This window comes from Cherax quadricarinatus, chromosome 57, assembly GCF_038502225.1.
Source record: "Cherax quadricarinatus isolate ZL_2023a chromosome 57, ASM3850222v1, whole genome shotgun sequence".
Classification (NCBI taxonomy): Eukaryota; Metazoa; Arthropoda; class Malacostraca; order Decapoda; family Parastacidae; genus Cherax; species Cherax quadricarinatus.
This window is the reverse complement of record NC_091348.1, coordinates 24219011-24239443: the sequence shown is the minus strand read 5'-3', so window position 1 is coordinate 24239443 and position 20433 is coordinate 24219011.

The following is a 20433-nucleotide window of genomic DNA, read 5'->3' as shown; positions in this document are numbered from 1 at the left end:
TCAGCACCACGCTGGGTCGAAGAAATAAACAAAGAACTGAACTAGACTCAAATTTCAAAATTTTCTGGATTTGTGTCTGACTGCTTGAAGCTAATTAATCAGATCACATGGAAACACAACCTATCATCAATATATTATTTATCATTCACTCTTTGTTACTAAAATTTACTTTGCCATACGTCAGTGATACAACATTACCTGCAGAACCAAACATTATTCGCAGAACCCAGCATTATTTGCAGGCATCAACGTCATTAGTGGAGCCCAACATTATTCCCGGAGCCTAGCATCATTAGCGGAGTCTGTAATGTTTCAAGCGACCATATTAATGCTACTGTCGTTAACTTTAACGAGTTGATAGTCGATAAACGATATTTCGTGAGAGTCGATGTGAGCGCTTGATCCCTACCAAGGCTTCCCATAATATCTCTAAAAAAAAATATGTACGGAACACTATATAAGGATTGAGAGATTCCATAGAGGAGCTCCGTGAGTACATAATAACAACCATTAATAATAATAATAATAATAATAATAATAATAATAATAATAATAATAATAATAATAATAATAATAATAATAATAATAATAATAATAATAATAATAATAATAATAATAATAATAATAATAATAATAATAATAATAATAATAATAATAATAATAATAATAATAATAATAATAATAATAAAATAATAATAATAAAAGAATAATAATAATAATAAAATAATAATAATAATAATTATTATTATTATTATATTTTTATTTCTACAATACATGGTACAACTTATACAGACCATAACTGATATTAGTGACATACTATATAGAAAGTCCCTGGTTATGGAGAGCATTTCGGGCAATTAGGTTAATTTTATCCCCCAGGATACGACCCACACCAGTCGGCCAACACCTACTTACCTACTTACTGCTAGGTGAATAGGAACAACAGGTGTTTTAAGGAAACACGTCCTAATGGTTTCTCTCGTACCGGGGACCGACTCACGAACTTCAATGTGAGTGATCTGAGAAGACTGGCAACCGAGATGCGTGACTAGTAGCTCAAGGAACCCTTGTAACACAAGTCTACAGGTGCCTACCTCACTGGAGTCTACCTGGAAGCTATTTCCGGGATCAATGCCCCATCGACCAGGTCCACGACCAGGCCTCCTGGTGGATCGGGGCCTGAACAATCAGGCTGTTACTGCTGGCCGCACGTAGTTCAACATACAAACCACAGCCCGGCTGATCAGGCATCGACTTTAAGTATCTGTCCACCGCCCTCTTGAAGGCAACCAGGGGTCTATTGGTAATTCCCCTTATGCATGGTGGGAGGCTGTTGAACAGTCTTGGGCCGTGGACACTTATTGTGTTTTCTCTTAGTGCACCAATGGAGGTATTTTGCACTTCCTGCCCTGACTTTTGCTTCGTAGGGAGTGATTTCTGTGTGCAGATTCGGGACCATTCCTTCTAGGATTTTCCAAGTAGATTATGATATATCTCTCTCGCCTGCGTTCCAGTGAGTACAAGTCATGTGCTTCCAAGCGTTCTCAATAGTTAAGGTGTTTGACGGAACTTATATGTGCAGTATAGGTTCTATGTACACTCTCTAGATCTGCAGTTTCACCTGCTTTGAATGGGGATGTTAATGTACAGCAGTGTTCCATCCTAGAGAGAACAAGTGATTTAAAAATGATGATCACTGGTTTGGCATCTCTTGTTTAGAACGTTTTCATTATCCATCCAATCATTGTCTTCGCAGTTGTGATCGTAACACTGTTGTGATTCTTAAAAGTAAGATCCTCAGACATTACCTCTCCCAGGTCCCTCACATTACTTTTCTGCTCTACTGTATGATCAGAGTTCATATTATACTCATTTTAATTATTATCTACTCCAGTTTTCCATAACGGAGTAGTCGGAATTTGTCTTCTGTGAACATCATATTGTTTTCTGTTGCCCATTGGGAAACTAGGTTTATATCTTCTTGGAGGTTAACTGTGTCCTCAACGGATGAGTCTCATGCAGATCCTAGTATCGTCTGCAAAGGATGACACGGTGCTATGGATATGAGGATGAGGAACAGGATTTGGGCGAGTACTGTGCCTTGTGGAACAGAGCTTCTCACTATGCCAGCTTCTGATTTAATTCTGTTTACCACTACTCTTTGTGCTCGATTGGAGAGGAAGTTGAAGGTTCATCTCCCCACTTTGCCAGTTATCCCTTTAGCAGGCATTTTGTGCGCTATTACACCATGATCGCACTTGTCAAAGGTTTTTGTAAAGTCTGTGTATATTCCATCTGCATTCTGTTTGTCTTCTAATGCATCCAAGACCATATTATAGTGATCCAATTGTTCCGAGAGGCACGAGTGACCCGCTTTAAACCCATGTTGTCCTGGATTGTGCAGATTTTGGGAATCCAAGTGGATTGCAATAATGCTTCTTAGTACCTAGTACTTAGTAGTTGTTTTTAGTGGCTATGAAATTTCACCCATGTCTAAGTTCCTTATCCATAATATAATTTGGGCACATGAAAGGGGTTTCTTGCAATTATTAATGAACGCAGAGTTCCAAGAGACTGGGCCTGAGGCTGAGTACATGGGTATGTTAATAATGGCTTTCTCAAAGTCTAGTGGAGTTAGGGTATTGTCAGAAATCTGTCATACATTGTCGATATTTAGAATGACTCACTCATTTCTTTGGTGTCATCTGTGTAAGTCCCATCTTGTCTGAGATAGGGCCCAAAGCTCATCGCTTTTAGCTCCTCCTGTCTCTCCTGGATCCTGTATGAATCATTTAACTTAAGCTCGATACTTTCCATTTCCCTGGTCAATGCTTCCTTCCGTGTATCAGTTAATCTAGAGTTCTTGAGAAGCTGTGATTCTTCGTCGTCATCTTCGGAGGGAGCGTCTTTCTATATCCAGTTTACCTCGTCTCTTCTTTCTTAGATGAATATGCTTTGAACATACTTTAGCTGCCAGGAAGTTGATGCTTTCAAGGCACTGGTTTGAGTCCATGTTATTTAAGATACCTTTCCAACATGTCTCATTTCAGACAAGGTTCACCTGATCCCAGTTGATGTTTTTGTTGTTGAAGCTGTATTTTGATGAAGACACATTCATAGCTGTGTGTATTTTGCTAGTCAGGACTCCTGTGCATGTATGTGTGAACTTCGATTAGATTGTGATCGGAATTAGTCGTTTTTGATGTTGTAATGTTTCATACCAGGTCTTCATTATTTGTGAAAATAAGGTCAGGTGTGTTTTCCTGTCTTGTTGACTCCACTATCTGTTGACTCAGGGTGTGTTTATTACTGAGATTTAACCGCTCATTATATGTGACTTTTCATCTGCGCTGCCTCCAGGAAATGTTTCTGCTCTAACATTATTTGCTACATTCTTCCATGTTAGATGCATTAGGTTGAAATCACCAAGCAGTAAAAAGATGTTTAGGGATGAGGCTGGAAGGCTTTCCAGGCAGTAATCAATTGTCAGTAGTTGTTCCTTGAAATGTTATGAGGTTGCATCTGGAGTTTGTAAGTTTACATGTGTATGGATCTACAGGTCTACAGGTCAAAAGGTCAGCGGATCTACAGGTTACAAGTGAACATTTTGCCTCCTTGCTGAGCCTTTTGGCACAGTCAGATTATTTATATAACCTAATTGTGATCATCTTTCTCATGAGAATGAAAGGAGAGGCTTTATCCTCCTCAATTCTTCCTTCACTCTTGTTTTATTCTCCTTATTTACTACCTCCTCATTTCTTCTTTTACTCTTGCTTTATCCTCCTTGTTTATTACCTCTTCAGTTCTTTCTTCACTCTTGCTTTATTCTCCTCGTTTACAACCTCCTCAGTTCTTCCTTCACTCTTGCTTTATTCTCCTTGTTTACTAACTCCTCAGTTCTTCCTTCACTCTTGCTTTATTCTCCTCGTTTACTACCTCCTCAGTTCTTCCTTCACTCTTGCTTTATTCTCCTTGTTTACAACCTCCTCAGTTCTTCCTTCACTCTTGCTTTATTCTCCTCGTTTACTAACTCCTCAGTTCTTCCTTCACTCTTGCTTTATTCTCCTTGTTTACTACCTCCTCAGTTCTTCCTTCACTCTTGCTTTATTCTCCTTGTTTACAACCTCCTCAGTTCTTCCTTCATTCTTGCTTTATTCTCCTTGTTTACTACCTCCTCAGTTCTTCCTTCACTCTTGCTTTATTCTCCTTGTTTACTACCTCCTCAGTTCTTCCTTCACTCTTGCTTTATTCTCCTTGTTTACTACCTCCTCAGTTCTTCCTTCACTCTTGCTTTATTCTCCTTGTTTACAACCTCCTCAGTTCTTCCTTCACTCTTGCTTTATTCTCCTTGTTTGCTACCTCCTCAGTTCTTCCTTCACTCTTGCTTTATTCTCCTTGTTTACAACCTCCTCAGTTCTTCCTTCACTCTTGCTTTATTCTCCTTGTTTACAACCTCCTCAGTTCTTCCTTCACTCTTGCTTTATTCTCCTTGTTTACAACCTCCTCAGTTCTTCCTTCACTCTTGCTTTATTCTCCTTGTTTACTACCTCCTCAGTTCTTCCTTCACTCTTGCTTTATTCTCCTTGTTTACTACCTCCTCAGTTCTTCCTTCACTCTTGCTTTATTCTCCTTGTTTACTACCTCCTCAGTTCTTCCTTCACTCTTGCTTTATTCTCCTTGTTTACTACCTCCTCAGTTCTTCCTTCACTCTTGCTTTATTCTCCTTGTTTACTACCTCCTCAGTTCTTCCTTCACTCTTGCTTTATTCTCCTCGTTTACTAACTCCTCAGTTCTTCCTTCACTCTTGCTTTATTCTCCTTGTTTACACCTCCTCAGTTCTTCCTTCACTCTTGCTTTATTCTCCTTGTTTACTAACTCCTCAGTTCTTCCTTCACTCTTGCTTTATTCTCCTTGTTTACTACCTCCTCAGTTCTTCCTTCACTCTTGCTTTATTCTCCTTGTTTACAACCTCCTCAGTTCTTCCTTCACTCTTGCTTTATTCTCCTTGTTTACAACCTCCTCAGTTCTTCCTTCACTCTTGCTTTATTCTCCTTGTTTACTACCTCCTCAGTTCTTCCTTCACTCTTGCTTTATTCTCCTTGTTTACTACCTCCTCAGTTCTTCCTTCACTCTTGCTTTATTCTCCTTGTTTACTACCTCCTCAGTTCTTCCTTCACTCTTGCTTTATTCTCCTTGTTTACTAACTCCTCAGTTCTTCCTTCACTCTTGCTTTATTCTCCTTGTTTACTACCTCCTCAGTTCTTCCTTCACTCTTGCTTTATTCTCCTTGTTTACTAACTCCTCAGTTCTTCCTTCACTCTTGCTTTATTCTCCTTGTTTACTACCTCCTCAGTTCTGTCTTCGTTCTGATTTACAGACTTTTTAAGATTTGTTCTTCAGTGCTCATGTCACAATCCAAGTAACATGGGTGGCCTCGTGGGTGACCTCTTGCTTGACCTCTTGTCTGACCTCATAAGTGACCTCTTGTGTGACCTCGTGAGTGACCTAGTAGGTGGCCTCTTGTGTGACCTCGTAGGTGGTTTATAGGGATGACCTAGTAGATCTCATAGGTGACCCCTTGTCTGACCTCCTGAGTGACCTAATGAATGACCTCTTATGTGACCTAGTGGGTAACCTCGTAGGTGGCGTCTTTTGATCTTGGGATAACCTCGTGGGTGACCCCTTGCGTTACCTCGTGAGTGACCTCGCGGATGACCTCGTGAGTGACCTCGCGGATGACCTCGTGATTGACCTCGTGGGTATCCTAGAGAACATTCTCTGGGATGGTCGCACAAAAATATTCAATACCTTTCAGCCAGTTGAAAAAAGTGATTGAGTCTCCCATCTCAGAGGCTCCAGCAGCGCTGGAACCCGAGGCCATTTAAACACTGTCTATTACCAACTCTTTCAGTGGAGTCACTGGGAAGGCCATTTAAGGACTCTTTAAACAAAACAAAAACTGTTTGGGGAAATTTCTCGGGGGAAGTTAATTTCAATTAGGATTGAAGAACGGTGTTGAAGTTTGAAATCAGGACGAAGAAAATCAATTGTTTGAGAGATATTTACGTCCATCGCTGGACGTAAATATCTCATGTTGCCGAATTACTATAAAAAATAGAGCACTGTTGCTTGGTACGAAGGTATAGGACTAAGTTCGGCCTATTTTTTTCTACAAAGTGGAAAATTACTCCCCCCTCCCCCCTTACCCCTCCCCCCTCCCCCTTACCCCTCCCCCTCCCCCCCCTCCCCCCTCCCCCCTCCCCCCTCCCCCCTCCCCCCTCCCCCCTCCCCCGAAATGCGGTTCTAGGATTCTATTATCAGGACAAAGTTCATACTTAAGTTTCAATACTTGCTGAAGTTTTTAAAGTTTTTAAGTTATTTCTGAAGTTGCAAGATGATGGAGGTTCAGGGCTGACGAGGAGAGGTTCAGGGTTCATGAGATGTTCAGGGTTCGTGAGGAGAGGTTCAGGGCTCGTGAGGAGAGGTACAGGGTTCATGAGGAGAGGTTCAGGGTTCATGAGGAGAGGTTCAGGGCTCGTGAGGAGAGATACAGGGCTCATGAGGAGAGGTACAGGGTTCATGAGGAGAGGTTCAGGGCTCACGAGGAGAGGTTCAGGGTTTACGAGGAAAGGTTCAGGGTTAATGAGGAAAGCTTCAGGACTCACACGGAGAGGTTCAGGGTTCACAGGGATAGTTTCAGGGCTCGCACGGAGAGGTTCAGGGCTCACACGGAAAGGTTGAGGGTTCACTCGGAGAGGTTCAAGGCTCTGGCGGACACGTCTGAATATTCAGCATTGTGAACAAGTTTCTCTACGAGGGTCGTGGGAGGTGGCGATGTTACGCAGTAATTTCTCTCTTCTGTTTATTGACACTTGGTTTACTCTACTGACTTTAAATATCCATAGTTGAAGTCTATGTGTACAAGTATTTTAAAGGTGGACGTGGAGAGAGGGTGTACATGTGCTGTGACGGGTGTACATGGTGACTGTGATGGGTGTACATAGTGACTATGACGGGTGCACATGGTGACTGTGATAGGTGTACATAGTGACTGTGACGGGTGTACATAGTGACTGTGATGGGTGTACATAATGACTGTGACGGGTGTACATGGTGACAGTGATGGGTGTACATAGTGACTGTGACGGGTGCACATGGTGACTGTGATAGGTGTACATAATGACTGTGACGGGTGTACATGGTGACTGTGATGGGTGTACATAATGACTGTGACGGGTGTACATGGTGACTGTGATGGGTGTACATAGTGACTGTGACGGGTGCACATGGTGACTGTGATAGGTGTACATAGTGACAGTTACGGGTGTACATAGTGACTGTGAGGGGTGAACATAGTGACAGTGACGGGAGAACATGGTAACTGAAGGGTGTACACCTACTGTAGCGACTGTACACATAATGTAGCGGCTGTACACGTACTGGGACGAGTGCACACGAACTCTGACAAGTGTACATGTACTGTAACGGATGTACATCAAAAATTTCTCAGGCTGTCTTTCTCAAGTTTCCCTACCATGGTGAAGGTAGTTTGAGCATTAAAACCATGGTAGTTGTTATGGTGAGACAGTGAGAGATAGTTGTGGAAAGTGTTGCTTTGGTGAGACAGTGGGACATAGTCGTGGAAAGTGTTGCTTTGGTGAGACAGTGGAAGATAGATGTGGAAAGTGTTGCTTTGGTGAGACAGTGGGACATAGTCGTGGAAAGTGTTGCTTTGGTGAGACAGTGGGAGATAGTTGTGGTAAGTGTTGCTTTGGTGAGACAGTGGAAGATAGATGTGGAAAGTGTTGCTCTGGTGAGACAGTGCGAGATAGTTGTTGTAAGTGTTGTTTTGGTGAGACAGTGGGAGATAGTTGTGGTAAATGTTGCTTTGGTGAGACAGTGAAAGATAGTTGTGGTAAGTGTTGCTCTGGTGAGACAGTGCGAGATAGTTGTTGTAAGTGTTGTTTTGGTGAGACAGTGGGAGATAGTTGTGGTAAATGTTGCTTTGGTGAGACAGTGAAAGATAGTTGTGGTAAGTGTTGCTCTGGTGAGACAGTGCGAGATAGTTGTTGTAAGTGTTGTTTTGGTGAGACAGTGGGAGATAGTTGTGGTAAATGTTGCTTTGGTGAGACAGTGAAAGATAGTTGTGGTAAGTGTTGCTCTGGTGAGACAGTGCGAGATAGTTGTTGTAAGTGTTGTTTTGGTGAGACAGTGAGAGATAGTTGTGGTAAGTTCCTTTGGTGAGACAGTGAGAGATAGTTGTGATAAGTGTTGCTTTGGTGAGACAGTGAGAGATAGTTGTGGTAAGTTCCTTTGGTGAGACAGTGAGAGATAGTTGTGATAAGTGTTGCTTTGGCGAGACAGTGAGAGACTTTTGTACTAAATGATGCTTTGGTGAGGCAGTGAGAGATAGTTGTCGTAAGTGTTGTTTTGGTGAGACAGTGAGAAACAGTTGTGGTAAGTTCCTTTGGTGAGACAGTGAGAGATAGTTGTCGTAAGTGTTGCTTTGTTGAGATAGTGAGAGACAGTTGTAATAAGTGATGCTTTGTGAGACAGTGAGAGACAATTGTAGTGAGTGATACTTTGGTGAGACAGTGAGAGATAGTTGTTGTAAGTGTTGCTTTGGTGAGACAGTGACAGATAGTTGTGGTAAGTGTTGCTTTGGTGAGACAGTGAGAGATAGTTGTGGTAAGTGCTGCTTTGGTGAGACAGTGAGAGATAATTGTGGTAAGTGTCGCTTTGGTGAGACAGTGAGAGATAGTTGTGGTAAGTGTTGCTTTGGTGAGACAGTGAGAGATAGTTGTGGTAAGTGTTGCTTTGGTGAGACAGTGAGAGATAATTGTGGTAAGTGTCGCTTTGGTGAGACAGTGAGAGATAGTTGTGGTAAGTGTTGCTTTGGCGAGACAGTGAGAGATAGTTGTGGTAAGTGCTGCTTTGGTGAGACAGTGAGAGATAGTTGTGGTAAGTGTTGTTTTGGTGAGACAGTGAGAGATAGTTGTGGTAAGTGCTGCTTTGGTGAGACAGTGAGAGACAGTTGTGGTAAGTGTCGCTTTGGTGAGACAGTGAGAGATAGTTGTGGTAAGTGTTGCTTTGGTGAGACAGTGAGAGATAGTTGTGGTAAGTGCTGCTTTGGTGAGACAGTGAGAGATAGTTGTGGTAAGTGTTGTTTTGGTGAGACAGTGAGAGATAGTTGTGGTAAGTGTTGCTTTGGTAAGACAGTGAGAGATAATTGTGGTAAGTGTTGCTTTGGTGTGATAGTGAGAGATAGTTGTGGTAAGTGTTGTTTTGGTGAGACAGTGAGAGATAGTTGTGGTAAGTGTTGTTTTGGTGAGACAGTGAGAGATAGTTGTGGTAAGTGTTGCTTTGGTGAGACAGTGAGAGATAGTTGTGGTAAGTGTTGCTTTGGTGAGACAGTGAGAGATAGTTGTGGTAAGTGTTGCTTTGGTGAGACAGTGAGAGATAGTTGTGGTAAGTGTTGCTTTGGTGTGATAGTGAGAGATAGTTGTGGTAAGTGTTGTTTTGGTGAGACAGTGAGAGATAGTTGTGATAAGTGTTGCTTTGGTGTGATAGTGAGAGATAGTTGTGGTAAGTGTTGTTTTGGTGAGACAGTGAGAGATAATTGTGGTAAGTGTTGCTTTGGTGAGACAGTGAGAGATAGTTGTGGTAAGTGTTGTTTTGGTGAGACAGTGAGAGATAATTGTGGTAAGTGTTGTTTTGGTGAGACAGTGAGAGATAGTTGTGGTAAGTGTTGCTTTGGTGAGACAGTGAGAGATAGTTGTGGTAAGTGTTGCTTTCGTGTGATAGTGAGAGATAGTTGTGGTAAGTGTTGCTTTGGTGAGACAGTGAGAGATAGTTGTGGTAAGTGTTGTTTTGGTGAGACAGTGAGAGATAATTGTGGTAAGTGTTGTTTTGGTGAGACAGTGAGAGATAATTGTGGTAAGTGGTGTTTTGGTGAGACAGTGAGAGATAGTTGTGGTAATTGTTGCTTTGGTGAGACAGTGAGAGATAGTTGTGGTAAGTGTTGCTTTGGTGTGATAGTGAGAGATAGTTGTGGTAAGTGTTGTTTTGGTGAGACAGTGAGAGATAGTTGTGGTAAGTGTTGCTTTGATGAGACAGTGAGAGATAGTTGTGGTAAGTGCTGCTTTGGTGAGACAGTGAGAGATAGTTGTGGTAAGTGTTGCTTTGGTGTGATAGTGAGAGATAGTTGTGGTAAGTGTTGCTTTGATGAGACAGTGAGAGATAGTTGTGGTAAGTGCTGCTTTGGTGAGACAGTGAGAGATAGTTGTGGTAAGTGTTGCTTTGTGAGACAGTGAGAGATAGTTGTGGTAAGTGTTGCTTTGGTGAGACAGTGTGAGACAGTTGTAGTAAGTGATGCTTTGGTGAGACAGTGGGAGATAGTTGTGGTAATGGGAGCAATTTATGAAGATGAGAGTGTGACTGTTTGTCAACTGATGTATGTGTCTGTGTAAATGTGTCTGTGTATGTCTGTTATGTGTCTGTATGAGTGTAGTTGTGTGTGTGTGTGTGTGTGTTCGTGTTAGTGTTTCTGCATGTGTGTGTGTGTGTGTGTGTGTGTGTGTGTGTGTGTTCGTGTTAGTGTTTCTGCATGTGTGTGTGTGTGTGTGTGTGTGTGTGTGTGTGTGTGTGTTTGTCTTTCTCTCTGTGTGAGTGTGTTTGTATGTTAGTGTGTGTTTGTTGATTCATGTTTCACTAAAAATTTCTGATGGTAGAGCCAACAGTTTTTTCTCCGGTGTTTGTTTGAAGGCGGCAGCTCTGAGATAATGACAACACGTGTAGCTCTCAGAGGTGCTGCTGTTAGTGCCTCTGTCAGACCTGTCGGACATGCTGTCACAACTACTCTAATTGTTTTCGTCATAGCTGTTGTCAGAGCTGTTGTCAGAGTTGTTGTCCTGGGATGGTTATGCTTCAACGACCCACTTGATCTTTGTTATGAAAATTCAGCTCAATGCTGATTTTAATGAAGGTTGCTGTCAGTGGTGATGTCAGTGGCGCTGTCAGTGGTGCTGTCAGTGTTGTGAATGTCGGTCTGACCTGAACTTTATTGTAAATTGCGTGCCAAGTCTGGTTGCTTGAATGACAGCTTACCGATATTTACAACTGGAAGCAGCTGGAAGACTTAGAAGAGTGGTCAGTCCTGTCTTGACTACACTTACCTCACATGAAATGGGTGCACACACACACACACACACATACATACACACACACACACACACACACACACACACACGCATGCAAAGGAAATTGCTCAAAACAAACACTGAAATCTAGAGAGAAAGAAAGTGGGAGAGGAGAGAGAGAAAGAGGTCGTTGATTATCCTTGAGTTTCAGAGGGGTAATGCCTGCTGTATCCTGGATCAGATTTTTGCATTATAATTCGCGATGAACACGTAGCAATATGTACCCAAACCTCATGTACTGTGTATGTCATCTTTGTACCAGCAATGTATCTTTCAAGGCTAGTCTACAATATTATGTAATAAAAAAATACTTATTGGTAAAAATAGATGGGTGGTAGGGGAGCTGTAATATTAAAATAGCTTCAGAAAGGAATCTAAATATTTTTCCTCGAAGCCTTTTCATGCACTTCTCCCCGGAGCTGTTTGAATATTTTCTTCTCCTACCACCCCTATATATATATATATATATATATATATATATATATATATATATATATATATATATATATATATATATATATATATATATATATATATATATATATATATATATATATATATATATATATATATATATATTATATATTTTTTTTTTTTTTTTTTTTTTTTTTCAACAAGCCGGCCGTCTCCCACCGAGGCAGGGTGACCCAAAAAAAAAAGAAAGAAAATCCCCAAAAAGAAAATACTTTCATCATCATTCAACACTTTCACCACACTCACACATTATCACTGCTTTTGCAGAGGTGCTCAGAATACAACAGTTTAGAAGCATATACGTATAGAGATACACAACATATCCCTCCAAACTGCCAACATCCCAAACCCCTCCCCCAAAGTGCAGGCATTGTACTTCCCATTTCCAGGAGTCAAGTCCGACTATATGAAAATAACCGGTTTCCCTGAATCCCTTCACTAAATATTACCCTGCTCACACTCCAACAGATCGTCAGGTCCCAAGTATCATTCGTCTCCATTCACTCCTATCTAACACGCTCATGCACGCTTGCTGGAAGTCCAAGCCCCTCACCCACAAAACCTCCTTTACATAATATATATATATATAATATATATATATATATATATAAATATATATATATATATATATATATATATATATATATGTGTGTGTGTGTGTGTGTGTGTGTGTATGACTGCGTGTGGTGATTGTGTGTGTGTGTAATGTACAGGTGATAACACAATATACAAACCAACCACTGTCAAAAAAGTTAGAAAAAAATAGTGAACTTCCAATCGTTGACATTTCCTTGATAATGTGAGAAATTAAGAAAGCGCCAACAAGCTCACTATTCTCCGCAGTAGTTGTTGCATAATGTATATAATGTATAAAAATGAATCTGACATGGTAGATATACGTATATATGAATCGTCTTACACAGACATATACATTACTGAAGTTACTTGATCAATTAAAAACTTTATGTAAATAAAAGAAGTTTGAATAATATCTAATACGTTAATAGTTATTCAATATTCGAAAAAATTTTCTCCACTGACTAAGAGGTGTTATCCTGCCTCAGCTTATTTTACAAGCTGAGAGGTGTTATCCTGCCTCAGCTTATTTTACAAGCTGAGAGGTGTTATCCTGCCTCAGCTTATTTTACAAGCTGAGAGGTGTTATCCTGCCTCAGCTTATTTACATGAAAGCTGTTATCCTGCTTCGGCTCATTTACAGGACAGGAGTTGTTATCCAGCCTCTTCTGATTTACAGGTTAAAAGCTGTTATCTTACCTCATGTCATTTTTAGAATGAGAGCTGTTATCTTACCTTAGTATGTTTCTAGGCTAAGAGTTATCATCCTTCATCAACTTATTTATACTAAGCTAGGAGCAGTTACCCTGCATCAGCTCATTTCAAAGCCCTTCCCCAGAATGCCACCTACACCAGTCTATTAACACCCAGGTACCTATTTACTGTTAAATGAGCAAGGGTAGCAGAGGTAAGGAAAAATATACGTTTCTCTTTTTATCAAAAGTGAGCTTCAAGTATGCCACTTTGCGAAGCAGATTGTGATTTCACATTGTGTTCCTAACTAGAATTTCTTCATGGCTTTCACTTTAGCGTGAACGGATTATGGCATCCTTGTTGTATCGGATCTTGACAACGGAGAGATTTCACGTTGCAGTTAATGAATGAAATTGAGTAGTGTTCGCATCGCTATTGGGCCGTGCGGACGTGCTGCGCAGTAGCTCCTGATTGAGTTGGCATTTGCGCAGTGTTGACGTGTACTTGGCTCTGTGAAGACCTGTTTGCGCGCTCTCTAGAATTGAAGCAAGATGCCCTCCATCGAGCAACTTTACCAACAGCTTAAGGAAGAATTGAGGTTGGCGAATCTGGAAATTCGGCGATTGACCGAGGAGAACAAGAAGATTCGTAGTAGTCCTCCTGTTTTGAGTCCTCAGGTCAAGAAGGGAAACTGGTCAGTGGCTGGACAGCAGGGAAAGAAGTTGACGATCAAGAAGACGAATGGAAAGGTAGAAACGATGAAGAAGAAAGAGACTGCCGTGGAAACTGTTGTGGAAACATCCAATACATTCTCAGTGCTACCCGACGAATGTGAGTTGACTACTGGGAACGACACGACGAAAGACATTAAGGAAGGTAAGAATATTGTTGTTGTTGGGGATAGCCAAGTTAGGTATATGGATAGGGCGTTCTGCTTGAAGGACAGGAGTAGGAGACAGAGAGTTTGCTTTCCTGGGGCTGGGATGGAGGATATTGTTAGCCGTCTGGATGACATCATGAGAGGTAATGGGAGCAATCCTATTATCTGTCTCAGTGCTGGAGGCAACGATGTTGGCAGACGTAGGAGTGAGGACCTGATTAGCAGGTATAGGTCAGCAATAGAAATAATTAGAAGTAAGGGTGGGAACCCTCTCATATGTGGTATTTTGCCAAGGAGGGGAGTTGGAAGTGAATGGTTGTCCAGGGCAATTGGTGTCAATTGCTGGCTGGACAAATACTGTAAGGAAAATGCGGTAACATTCATTGACAACTGGGACCTCTTCTATGGCAGAAATGACATGTATGCTAGGGATGGGGTTCACTTATCTAGGTGTGGGGTGGGAGCACTGGCAACTGCAGTGGAGGGAGCAGTTAGGACTTTAAACTAGGAATAGTTAGTGGTATGGGTTTTGGCAGGAAAACAGTGAAGTCCCAGTGTAGTAATATTACGAGTTCTAGGGGAACTAGTAATAATAAGAACGACATAGATATTGAAAAGCCAGGGACCTTGGGTGATAAAGACGGTAATAGGTTTAGTAGAAAAATAGAAATGAGCAGGAAGGGTAAAGAGAAAGGAGAGTCTTTCAATGTTTATTATGCTAATTGCCGTAGTGCTAGGAATAAGATGGACGAGTTGAGATTAGTTGCTAGTGTAGGTAACATTGATGTATTTGCCTTAACTGAGACGTGGTTTAATTCAAAAAGTCGGGACATGCCTGCGGAATGTCATATTCAGGGTTTTAAATTGTTCCAAGAAGATAGAAGTATTGGGAGGGGGGGTGGGGTGGCATTGTACGTCCGAGATCGCTTGAACTGTTGCATAAAAACGGGTATTAAGTCTGAAGTAACACATACAGAGTCTGTTTGGATAGAATTTTCAGAGGGGCATGAAAAACTGATTTTAGGAGTGATATACCGTCCCCCTAACTTAGATAGGGACCAAGGGAAACTACTATGGGAGGAAATTGTTAAGGCCACAAGGCACGATAATGTAGTAATTCTAGGAGACTTTAACTTTAGTCATGTTGATTGGAATTTCTTGACTGGGAATTTAGAATCGTACGACTTCTTAGAAGTATTTCAGGATTGTTTTTTGAAGCAGTTTGTGACAGAACCTACAAGGGGAAATAACCTGCTTGACTTAGTTATGGCAAACAATGAATCCCTTGTTAATAATTTAGAAATTTCAGAGGAACTGGGTGCTAGCGACCACAAATCAATTACATTTAGCATTGAATGGAAGTACGATAGTAGCGATAACTCAGTAACAGTCCCAGATTTTCGCTTAGCAGATTACGATGGGCTTAAAGAACACTTATCATCTGTTGACTGGGGTAACGAAGAGAGCTATCAATATGACAGTTTTCTGAACACTATACATGCTGCTCAAAGAGCGTTTATCCCATATAAAGAAATTAGATCAAATAGAAATGACCCAAAATGGATGAATAATAGGCTCAAATATCTACTAGGGCATAAGAAAGGAATTTATAGGCGTATCAAAAGAGGTGAGGGTCATCTTATGAATCAGTATATTGACATTAAGAGGGACATTAAAAAGGGGATAAGAAAAGCTAAAAGGGACTATGAAATTAAAGTTGCTAGGGATTCTAAAACTAACCCAAAAAGTTTTTTCCAGGTCTATAGAACAAAAGTTAGAGATAAGATAGGTCCCCTTAAAAATAACTATGGGCACCTTACTGACAATGAGAATGAAATGTGCTTGATTTTAAATAATTATTTTCTCTCAGTTTTTACACAGGAAGACACTAACAATATTCCAGTAATTAATTTTTACAGTGGGCTAGAAGAAGATAAATTATGTAACATCACAGTCACTAGTGAGATGGTTGTGAGGCAGATAGACAGACTGAAGCAAAATAAGTCGCCGGGTCCTGATGAGGTTTTTTCAAGGGTTCTTAAGGAATGCAAAATGGAACTCTGTGAACCATTAACTAATATTTTTAATTTATCTCTTCAAACAGGTGTAGTGTCTGATATGTGGAAGATGGCTAATGTAACTCCTATTTTTAAAACAGGGGACAAGTCGTTACCGTCAAATTACCGCCCAATAAGCCTGACCTCAATTGTAGGCAAATTACTAGAGTCAATTATAGCTGAGATTATAAGAAGCCATCTCGATAAGCATAGCTTGATTAATGATACTCAGCATGGATTCACAAGAGGCCGGTCTTGTCTAACTAATTTATTAACTTTCTTCAGTAAAGCTTTTGAGGCTGTTGACCACAATAAAGAATTTGATATTATTTACTTAGATTTTAGTAAGGCTTTTGATAGAGTTCCGCACCATAGACTGTTAAAGAAAGTGGCAGCCCATGGCATTGGGGGAAAAGTGCTCTCGTGGATCGAGTCATGGCTCACTGACAGGAAGCAGAGAGTGTCCATAAATGGGGTTAAATCCGAGTGGGGATCTGTAACAAGTGGCGTTCCACAGGGATCAGTCTTGGGCCCGTTGTTGTTTATAATATATATCAATGATCTTGATGAGGGAATTACTAGTGATATGAGCAAATTCGCCGATGACACAAAGATAGGTAGGATAATTGATTCAAACGTAGATGTTAGGGAACTTCAGGAGGATTTAAACAAACTCTATTCTTGGTCAGAAAAGTGGCAGATGCAGTTCAATGTAGATAAGTGCAAGGTTCTGAAGCTTGGGAGTGCCCATAACCCTAGTACTTATAAATTAAATGATGTAGAACTTAGCCATACAGATTGCGAAAAGGACTTGGGGGTTATGGTGAGCAGCAACCTTAAACCAAGACAGCAATGCCTAAGCGTACGTAATAAGGCAAATAGATTACTGGGATTTATATCAAGAAGTGTAAGCAACAGAAGTCCAGAGGTCATACTGCAGCTTTATACATCATTAGTAAGGCCTCACCTTGATTATGCAGCTCAGTTCTGGTCTCCGTATTACAAAATGGACATAAATTCGTTAGAAAACATTCAGCGTAGGATGACTAAATTAATACATAGCATCAGAAATCTTCCTTATGAAGAAAGATTGAAGACTCTTAAGTTACATTCACTTGTTAGACGAAGAATGAGGGGAGACCTGATCGAAGTGTATAAGTGGAAGATAGGTATTAATAAAGGGGATATTAATAAGGTCTTGAGGATGTCTCTCCAAGAGAGAACCCGCAGTAATGGATTTAAATTAGATAAGTTTAGATTTAGAAAGGACATAGGAAAGTATTGGTTTGGAAATAGGGTAGTTGATGAGTGGAACAGTCTACCTAGTTGGGTTATTGAGGCTAGGACTTTGGGTAGTTTCAAATCTAGGTTGGATAAGTACATGAGTGGGAAGGGTTGGATTTGAGTGGGACTTTCACATCAGAGCTTATTTCTTGGGTAGCATTGAAAATTGGGTTGGGTAAATGTTTTGTTAGTGGGATGAATTGTAAAGGACCTGCCTAGTATGGGCCAGCAGGCCTCCTGCAGTGTTCCTCCTTTCTTATGTTCTTATGTATAGGGCATCCTGGGTAGCATGAGAGCATCTTTCCACGTCTACCCAGCTCTACTAAGTCACATAATTCTTAAGTACAATGATTTTTTGTTGTTCTAACCGTCATCATTATTATTATTATTATAAAAAAGATGCGCTAAACCTACAAGGACCATACAGCGCCGAAACCTTCGTTATATATCAACAAGAATCCACAAATCACATTGTACACTATCTGGCATCTCAATACAGAGGACAGTTCTTCTCAGCAGATAGCTACCTGTCCATCACATGTACTATTCACTCTCATTAAGTGAAAGTACTGTGTGTTTTAAAACAGATATCATGTTGACCCAATCCTGGCTAAGCTTGGTTCGTTCCCACATGTCTCTTCATTTACATAGTTTGGAAAATATCTTATGATGGCTTGCAGGGCGAATCAGTAAACCAAGGAACAGTCTTCCTTACATGACTAAAATCTTCCATGAAGAGATATGCAAACAGCATATCTCTTCATGGCAGGATGTTAGTGAGACATTAATCTTGTCACATACGACATTACACTTTAACACCGCCATACACCCATGACACCGCCGTAACACCATCTCCACCTTGACACCACCAAAACACTCACATATAACACCGTCACGCATACATAACACAACCCTAACACCGTCACACATACAAAACATCGGAAAACATTTCCACATTTAAACTTTCTTAAAGAGAATCGGCCGTCGGAATCCTTACAAAGCGACAACACCATAAATATGAAATATTCCACGATGTTGTTATAACTTTTATGTCGCCTTGTCTAGTTAGCGAGAATATCAAGCACAGTTGTTGTCCAGTCACTCACTCAACTGTAGTTGTCATTCTTTCAGAGTTTACCTTGTATAGGAGATTTGAAGCCAATCGACTACACGAGTCACAAAGGACATCAAACCATACCACGGGTGGGATTAGAACTCGCTATCAGAGTCTCAACACTCCAAACCGACGCGTTTTGAGACTCTCTGATCGCGAGTTCTAATCCCACCCGTGGTATGGTTTGTTTGCAATCGTGTCATTACGAGTTCGTGGGTCAAGGATGATATCACCTGTACACTACTAGCTAATAGGGCTCAATACGGCGCACGCAGTCAAGGGCCCTATATTCCCATAACAACAAGACCTCCAGTTAAAGGAACTTTTATCTCTTAAATATGGGTTGAAAGGAAAGTCTAAATTATTTTTTTATTATCACACCGGCCGATTCCCACCAAGGCAGGGTGGCCCGAAAAAGAAAAACTTTCACCATCATTCACTCCATCACTGTCTTGCCAGAAGGGTGCTTTACACTACAGTTTTTAAACTGCAACATTAACACCCCTCCTTCAGAGTGCAGGCACTGTACTTCCCATCTCCAGGACTCAAGTCCGGCCTGCCGGTTTCCCTGAATCCCTTCATAAATGTTACTTTGCTCACACTCCAACAGCACGTCAAGTATTAAAAACCATTTGTCTCCATTCACTCCTATCAAACACGCTCACGCATGCCTGCTGGAAGTCCAAGCCCCTCGCACACAAAACCTCCTTTACCCCCTCCCTCCAACCCTTCCTAGGCCGACCCCTACCCCGCCTTCCTTCCACTACAGACTGATACACTCTTGAAGTCATTCTGTTTCGCTCCATTCTCTCTACATGTCCGAACCACCTCAACAACCCTTCCTCAGCCCTCTGGACAACAGTTTTGGTAATCCCGCACCTCCTCCTAACTTCCAAACTACGAATTCTCTGCATTATATTCACAGCACACATTGCCCTCAGACATGACATCTCCACTGCCTCCAGCCTCCTCCTCGCTGCAACATTCATCACCCACGCTTCACACCCATATAAGAGCGTTGGTAAAACTATACTCTCATACATTCCCCTCTTTGCCTCCAAGGACAAAGTTCTTTGTCTCCACAGACTCCTAAGTGCACCACTCACTCTTTTTCCCTCATCAATTCTATGATTCACCTCATCTTTCATAGACCCATCCGCTGACACGTCCACTCCCAAATATCTGAATACGTTCACCTCCTCCATACTCTCTCCCTCCAATCTGATATTCAATCTTTCATCACCTAATCTTTTTGTTATCCTCATAACCTTACTCTTTCCTGTATTCACCTTTAATTTTCTTCTTTTGCACACCCTACCAAATTCATCCACCAATCTCTGCAACTTCTCTTCAGAATCTCCCAAGAGCACAGTGTCATCGGCAAAGAGCAGCTGTGACAACTCCCACTTTGTGTGTGATTCTTTATCTTTTAACTCCACGCCTCTTGCCAAGACCCTCGCATTTACTTCTCTTACAACCCCATCTATAAATATATTAAACAACCACGGTGACATCACACATCCTTGTCTAAGGCCTACTTTTACTGGGAAAAAATTTCCCTCTTTCCTACATACTCTAACTTGAGCCTCACTATCCTCGTAAAAACTCTTCACTGCTTTCAGTAACCTACCTCCTACACCATACACTTGCAACATCTGCCACATTGCCCCCCTATCCACCCTGTCATACGCCTTTTCCAAATCCATAAATGCCACAAAGACCTCTTTAGCCTTATCTAAATACTGTTCACTTATATGTTTCACTGTAAACACCTGGTCCACACACCCCCTACCTTTCCTAAAGCCTCCTTGTTCATCTGCTATCCTATTCTCCGTCTTACTCTTAATTCTTTCAATTATAACTCTACCATACACTTTACCAGGTACACTCAACAGACTTATCCCCCTATAATTTTTGCACTCTCTTTTATCCCCTTTGCCTTTATACAAAGGAACTATGCATGCTCTCTGCCAATCCCTAGGTACCTTACCCTCTTCCATACATTTATTAAATAATTGCACCAACCACTCCAAAACTATATCCCCACCTGCTTTTAACATTTCTATCTTTATCCCATCAATCCCGGCTGCCTTACCCCCTTTCATTTTACCTACTGCCTCACGAACTTCCCCCACACTCACAACTGGCTCTTCCTCA